This window comes from Gracilinanus agilis, chromosome 6 (assembly GCF_016433145.1).
Source record: "Gracilinanus agilis isolate LMUSP501 chromosome 6, AgileGrace, whole genome shotgun sequence".
NCBI lineage: Eukaryota > Metazoa > Chordata > Mammalia > Didelphimorphia > Didelphidae > Gracilinanus > Gracilinanus agilis.
Window position 1 is genome coordinate 278,360,777 of NC_058135.1, and position 7,071 is coordinate 278,367,847.

Below are 7,071 nucleotides of genomic sequence, written 5' to 3' on the forward strand. Positions count from 1 at the left end.
GAAAAGGCAAGACAAGCAAAGAGGAAGGAAGGAGCTAGGGAAGGGAGAGGCAAGAGAAGGAACAAGGAGCTGAGTGGGCAGCTGGGGGCAGGGCTGGACAGGAAGAATAAAGTCCCTCCCTTGGGCTGTATTTCTATGGGGAATGATTGCAGCATATCCTGGCACACCCCTGAGGCCCAGCCTCCCCTGCCTGATGGTGCCCAGAGCATCACAGCAGACCCACCCGCCTCCAGCCTTAAATTCAGCATCTTTTGGCTGGACCAGCTGCTTCCTTTAGAACCAATGACTAAGAGGCTCCACCTTGCCCTGGATCAGATAAGGCTTAGGCTAAGAGCCAGGATGCCCAGCTTCTCCCTTGGATTTAAACAACATGTTGGGGGGCAATCTGGCTTCAGACACTTCCACCTGGGTGACCCTGGGCAAGTCATTAAATCCCAGTTATCTCATCCTCGCCATTCTTCTGTCTTAGAATTAATACTAAAGGGGGCGGGGCGGGGAGCAGCTAGATGGCTCAGTAAATTGAGGACCAGGCTCAAGAGGTTCTGAGTTCCAATCTGGCCTCAGACACTTCCTAGCTGTGTGACCTTGGGCAAGTCACATACCCCTCATTGCCTAATTCTTACTTCTCTTCTGTCTTAGAGCCAATACACAGTACTGATAATAAGACGGAAAGTAAGGTCGGTTTGTGTTTTTTTTTTTTTTAATGTTGTATGACCTTGGGGGAGTCACTGCCTTCTCTTTCAGCCTTAGTTTCCTCATCTGCAAAATGAAGGAAATGGGCAATATACCCCCTGAAGAAGTCGCTCCTCTAAGGTCCCATTCTAGGTTTCTCAATCAGGAAAGAAGCTCTCTCCTGCCAACCTCTTTGCCTCACCTCTGGTATTTATGCCCCCGAGAGATATGTGGCATTAGATATGATTTGCTGGGCCTGAATTCAAATCCTGCTCCTGATACTTAACACCTAAGTAGGGAAGATGCTTTGCCTACCAAGCCTCAGTTTTCTCTGCTGTGAAATGGGAAAAAGAATAAAAACCTAAAACCCAAAAACTCAGCAGGTCTGTTCTAGTAGGGATTCCTTTTCTCTGAGGATCAGACTAAATGCCTACTCAGATTCCTACCATCTATCAAATTTCATGGTTTGGTGGAAGTTCAAAGAAGATCAAGCACATAAAACACTCTCTAGGTGCTCCACGTATTGTATACATGTAGGTAACCAGCACATCCAGGCACAGAAGTAGGTAATAATAATACCCAACATTTATTACACCCTTACATTATCATATGTGATCTTTACAACAATCTGTGATGTCAGTACTATTATTGTCCCTAATTCACAGATGAGGAAACTGAGCTGAGAGAAGTGAAGTGACTTGCCCAGGGTCACACAGCTAAAAAAGTGTCTGAGGCAGGATTGGAACTCGGGTCTTCCTGAGTCCAAGCCCAGCAGCATTCTATACACCATTAAACCACCCCGCTGTACCGAGCAAACATACAATTAAACAAATATGCCCTCGTTATATTTGTAAAATGGGAGGATTGTCCTCAATGACCTAAGCTCTTTTCTCATCTCTAAAGCTATAACCCTCAGATGAAAAGAGGAAGAGGGAGAGAGGAAAATGCAAGGCAAGCAAAGAGGAATAAACTTGTGGGGGCAGTTGGGTAGCTCAGTGAATTGAGAGCCAGGCCTAGAGATGGGAGGTCCTAGGTTCAAATCTGACCTCAGACACTTCCTAGCATGTATGACCCTGGGCAAGTCACATAACCTCCATTGCCTAGCCCTTACCACTCTTCCGCCTTGGAACCAAAACACAGAACTGATTCTAAGGTGGAAGGTAAGGGTTTTTTAAAAAAAAAAGGAATAACCTCTTTTCCAAATGAGCAAGTCACTTAACCTCTGGCTACCTCAATTTCTTCAGCTGTAAAATGAGAAGCTCCCAGAGAAAATCAAAACTCCTCTGCTTGGCATTTCAAGTCCATCTCAACTTGGCTTCAACCCATCTTTCCAGATTAAATCTCCATTACTCCCCATCTTTATCAATAAATAAATGAACAATGCCAACACCTACCTCAAAGAGTTGTCAAGAGGGTAAAATGATATATTTGTAAAGTGCTTAGCACTGCACATGGCATATTAGGTGCTTAATAAGTGCCTATTGGCTTGATCAGCTAGATGGGTGGTCATGGAAAGGGTTTCAAAGAGTTCTGTAGTATTCATTCAAGAGAAATGAGGAAGTTTGAAGAAAGGGAAGTATGTGGAAGGGTCATGTGTTCTGATTCTGTCTCCGTTAAGTTTGAGATGCCAGCAAGGCACTCAGCTGGAGATGACCAATAGGCAAAGTTGGCACCATAAAGTTGGCATTGAATACATGCCAGCTCCCTTACCTACCTCCATGAAACCCTGAAAAACATTCTGGACAAAGCTTTCGAGAGCCCCACTGAATGCACAGGTGAAGATCTCCAGTTTAACTCAATCCGACAATGGTTTATTGAGCACCCACTCTGTGCCAGAGTCTGTGCCTGGCATTGGAGATACAAAGACAGAAATGAAAGTATCTTTGCCCACAAGGAGGTCACAGCCCACTGGTGAGATACAATCTGTCCACAGGGAAGCCTATTAAATGGGTACAATGTAAATCTTGAGTACTTTAGAGGAGGAGAGGGCACTGACCCCTAGAGGGCGATGGGGTGGGGTGGAGATGAGTGAGGTTCAGCCAAGGAAGGCTTCTTGATGTAGCAGGCACCACAGGTGATACATGCTCTGAGAGAAAGTGGGTTCTGTGTGAGATGGAAATGAGGAAGAACATTCCAGGCATGGGGACAGACAAGACAGCCTGTGCAGACACCAAGGCAGGAGATGGAATGTTGTGTACTGGGAAAAAAAAGCAAGCAGTCCTGTTTGGCTGTAGTGTTCAGTACAAGATGAGGAGTAATGGGATTTCAGTCTGGAAAGATGGGTTGGAGCCAAATTGAGAAGGACTTAAGATGCCAAACAGAGGAGTTTCAATTTTCTCTGGGAGCTTCTGCAGGATAGAAAGAGGGCTAGATCTGAAGTGAGAGGTCCTGGGTTCAAACCCCAGTCCTGCCTCTCTCTGACACCTTAACTAAGACTCAGTTTCCCCATTCATAAAATGAAGATGTTGGGCTTGTCCAGGACTACGTTTTTTAAAAACCCTTACCTTCTATCTTAGAACTAATACTATGTATTGGTTCTAAGGCAAAAGAATGGTAGGGGCTAGGCAATGGGGGATTAAGTGACTTGCCTAAGGTCACACGACTAGGAATAGTCTGAGGCCAAATCTAAACCTAGGACCTCCCATCTCTGGGCCTGGCTCTTTATCTGCTGAGTCACCTAACTAACAAGGACTCCTTAGCCTTTTTGCATCATAGATTTCTTCTCAGAGTAATGCTTTTAAATTCATTTTTTAAAAAAGGATTACGAAATAAGTCAATTATATTGAAAGTTGTCCAAATTTTATTTTTATGTTCATAGGTGCCAAGTTAACAATCTGAGACTAGATGACCTCAAAGTTCCCTCCTAAATTTAAATGAATGATTCCAGAGACAATAAATCTACTTTGGTATGACTCAAATTCAAAATTGTTGTTATTTTAATATACATGGAACTTTCCTAAATATGTGACCCTGGGTAAGTCACTTAACCCCAACTGTCTTACCATTCTTCTGTATTTGAATTGATACTAACACAGAAGGTAGTAAAAGAGAGAGACAGAGACAGAGACAGAGATGAGTGGATAAATAGATGGACAAACAGACAGTTAGGGTAGACAGATAGGTAGGTAGATGATTGATAGATAGAAAGAAGTAGATAGATAGATAGATAGATAGATAGATAGATAGATAGATAGATAGATAGACAGATAGAAGTAGATATATAAAATATGCATGGATCTTGATATTCTAGAAGATATAATGGATTGAGTACTGGCTTCATAGACAGAAAGATCTGAATTTGAGTTCTACCTCAAACACTTAACTAGCTGTGTGACCATGAAGAAGTTACTTAATCCCTCTGAGTCTCAGTTTCCTCATCTGTAAAATGGAGGTAATAATAATTCCTACCTCACAGAGTTGTTGTGAGGTTCAAATGAGGGAATGTTTATGAAGTGCTTTGCAAACCTTCTATTGCTATATAAACACTGATTATTATGGCTGTTATTTTTTAATTGTTATTATATTCTCTGGGTGATGCTATATTGATTGCCAATCATAGAACAATATAATCTCCAAACAATCACAATGCAAGCAGTAATGTGGACATTTAGGTTATAACAATTACCAACAAGTTGAACATAATAAAGGGGGAAAACATTTATTAAGCATGTAGGATGTGCTGGGCACTACACTAAGTGCTTTATAAATATATATATTTATATGTATATAAATGAATATATATAAATTTATAAATATAAATAATCATTTTATGCTAACAACAATTCTAGGAGGTAGGTGCTATGATTATTGATATTTTGTGGAAATTGAGGCAGACAGAGATTAAATGACCTTCCCTTGGTCACCCAGCTAGTAAATCTCTGAAACCAGATTTGAACTCCAGTCTTTCTGATTGTAAGTCCAAAACTCTGTCTGCTGCACCACTCAGATGTAATGTAAACATATGACAGATAATAGGTATCTCAAGTATTGCACTGGTAAACTATAAAAGAAACAGAGTAAGGCTGTCATGATGTTGGGTAGGACCTATGTAAGCTCTAGATATGAAAGACACTGAATGAAAAGACTTAAAAGGGATGATATTTACAAGACTAAAAAAGATACTTATGCTAATGAGTTGTTTCTGTGCAGCAAGTGGTAACAGCACAAACCTTGAAAGAAAGGAGATAATGGAGCAGTTTAAAGAGCTCCTAGTATTTTTCTTTGTTTTCTTTGTTTCATATTTTCCAAAGATAAAGATGTATCCATGTTTGAAGGGAAATGGAAGCAGCCAGTCCAGAGGGAAGGCTGAAAATGCTAGCAATAGAGAGGATAAAGTCATAAAATGTCCATCAGCATCCAGAAAGGAAAGTAGAGACTCTGGAATAAATAATAAGAATAGCTAGCATCTGTATAAGTGCTTTACAAATATGATCATATTTTATCCTCACAATATCTCTAGGAGGTAAGTGTTGTCATCCCATTTTATAGATGGGGAATCTGAGGCAAGAAAGAGATTAAGTGACTTGTGTGCAGGTGGAAAATTTGCCACACCTGAGCTACATTCCCAGAATCCTTTTAAGTACGTCCTCATTTGACATACAGAAGCTTGGGAGATAAATTTGGCTGAGACCCATGCTGCGGGGCTCTTTTGGGGATTTGCTTTGATAAAGTGTTACAGGTGTGAGTCTCTGGCTCTCTTTTCTCTGCTCACTTGACTGAAAGAATCCTTTGCTTTTCCCTCTCTTTTTGATTATTATTAAAATCCTATATATTTCTAAATACTAGGAGCATTTATTCATTTTTACTCCTAAACTTGTGCAGTGTTACACAGCTAATAAATGTCTAAGACCTCAAGTCTTCCTGACTTGAGGACTAGGTTGTTTGTTGTTTGTTTGTTTTTTATTCACTGCATCTAAGAAATCCTACTTCAGGGAGCTGATGCATCAGTACCCCCACTGAAAGGAAGGAAGAATGGCAAAATTATTGTAGAGACAGATATCTTGAGGGGAAAGGCCAGAGTGTATGAGAGGCTAGGCAACAAGTCGATTCAGTCTTTTCAGCAATGTGGGAGATGAGTTCATCTTTGGGAGGAGAAAAAGGGAAGAAAAAGAGTCAGTTAACAGGGAGAGGATATAGAACAGTGATTCCCAAAGTGGGCACTACTGCCCCCTGGTGGGTGCTGCAGCAATCCAGGAGGCAGTGATGGCCACAGGTGCATTTATCTTTCCTATTAATTGCTATTAAAAAAAATTTTAATTAATTTCCGGGAGCTAAGTAATATTTTTTCTGGAAAGGGGGCAGTTTGGGAGCCCCTGATATAGAGGTTTGAACCCAAGTCCTTTGACTCCCCTTCTAGTCTTCAAGAAGGAGGGGAGATCTGGCATATATCTATGGGGACTATAATGGGGATGAAAACAGAAGCAAGAGTCAAATACAAATCATGAATTGATACCACGAGGTCTATCTGCTTTGGCATCTTCCCTGAGCAATGCTCTGTAGCCCCATAGCAGGATCAGTGATGATTTCTTTTTCTGGATGATGAAGGAGTTGAATGCCAATATCCCATCCAGACCTGACATCACAAGTTCTTTGATCTGTAGACCCTCCTGGCTCTTTCATTCAGTATTCCCTGCCCCAACATCTCTCCCAGCTCTGACATTCTCTGCTCTCTTTTTCTGAACTCCAAGGATGGAGAACCACACAACAGAAGGTTATTAAGAATGAGAATCTAAAGTGAGAGTGAAGGGCAGCTGGATAGCTCAGTGGATTGAGAGCCAGACCTAGAGACGGGAGGTCCTGGGTTCAAATCTAGCCTCAGACACTTCCCAGCTGTGTGACCCTGGGCAAGTCACTTGATTGCCCACCCTTACCACTCTTCCACCTAGGAGCCAATACACAGAAGTTAAGGGTTAAAAAATAATAATAATAAAGTGAAAGTGAGGGTAACATCGGATAAGCTGACTACAAGATCCATGAAGGTCCAAAGGGACTTTACTAATGACTTAGAGACTCTAAGTATGTCCCTTTGTTTTCCCATTGGTTGCCAGGTGAGTCTTATTGGGAGACAACCAAGCTCATAAAGAGACTACCATAGTCATGGCAACAGCCACAGATGACTTTAAAATGCGTATATATTAGAACATAGAATATCAGAGCTGAGAGGCACTGAATGTAACCTGAATCCCAAAACCCATTGCTCTGAGAGTCTGTCCTCACTGGTGAAGCTCAATGCCCCATGCCTGAATGAGGAGAAGGGCAGAGTAGATGAGAGTGGGAGGAGAGAGTCAGATCTCTTCAATCTCTTGAGTATTGGGTCCCTTTGTACACTTCTTCTGACTTCCAGCTTCTAGAGATGAGATGGATGAAGCCAATCCCATTTCAGACAGCTGAAAGGAGAAT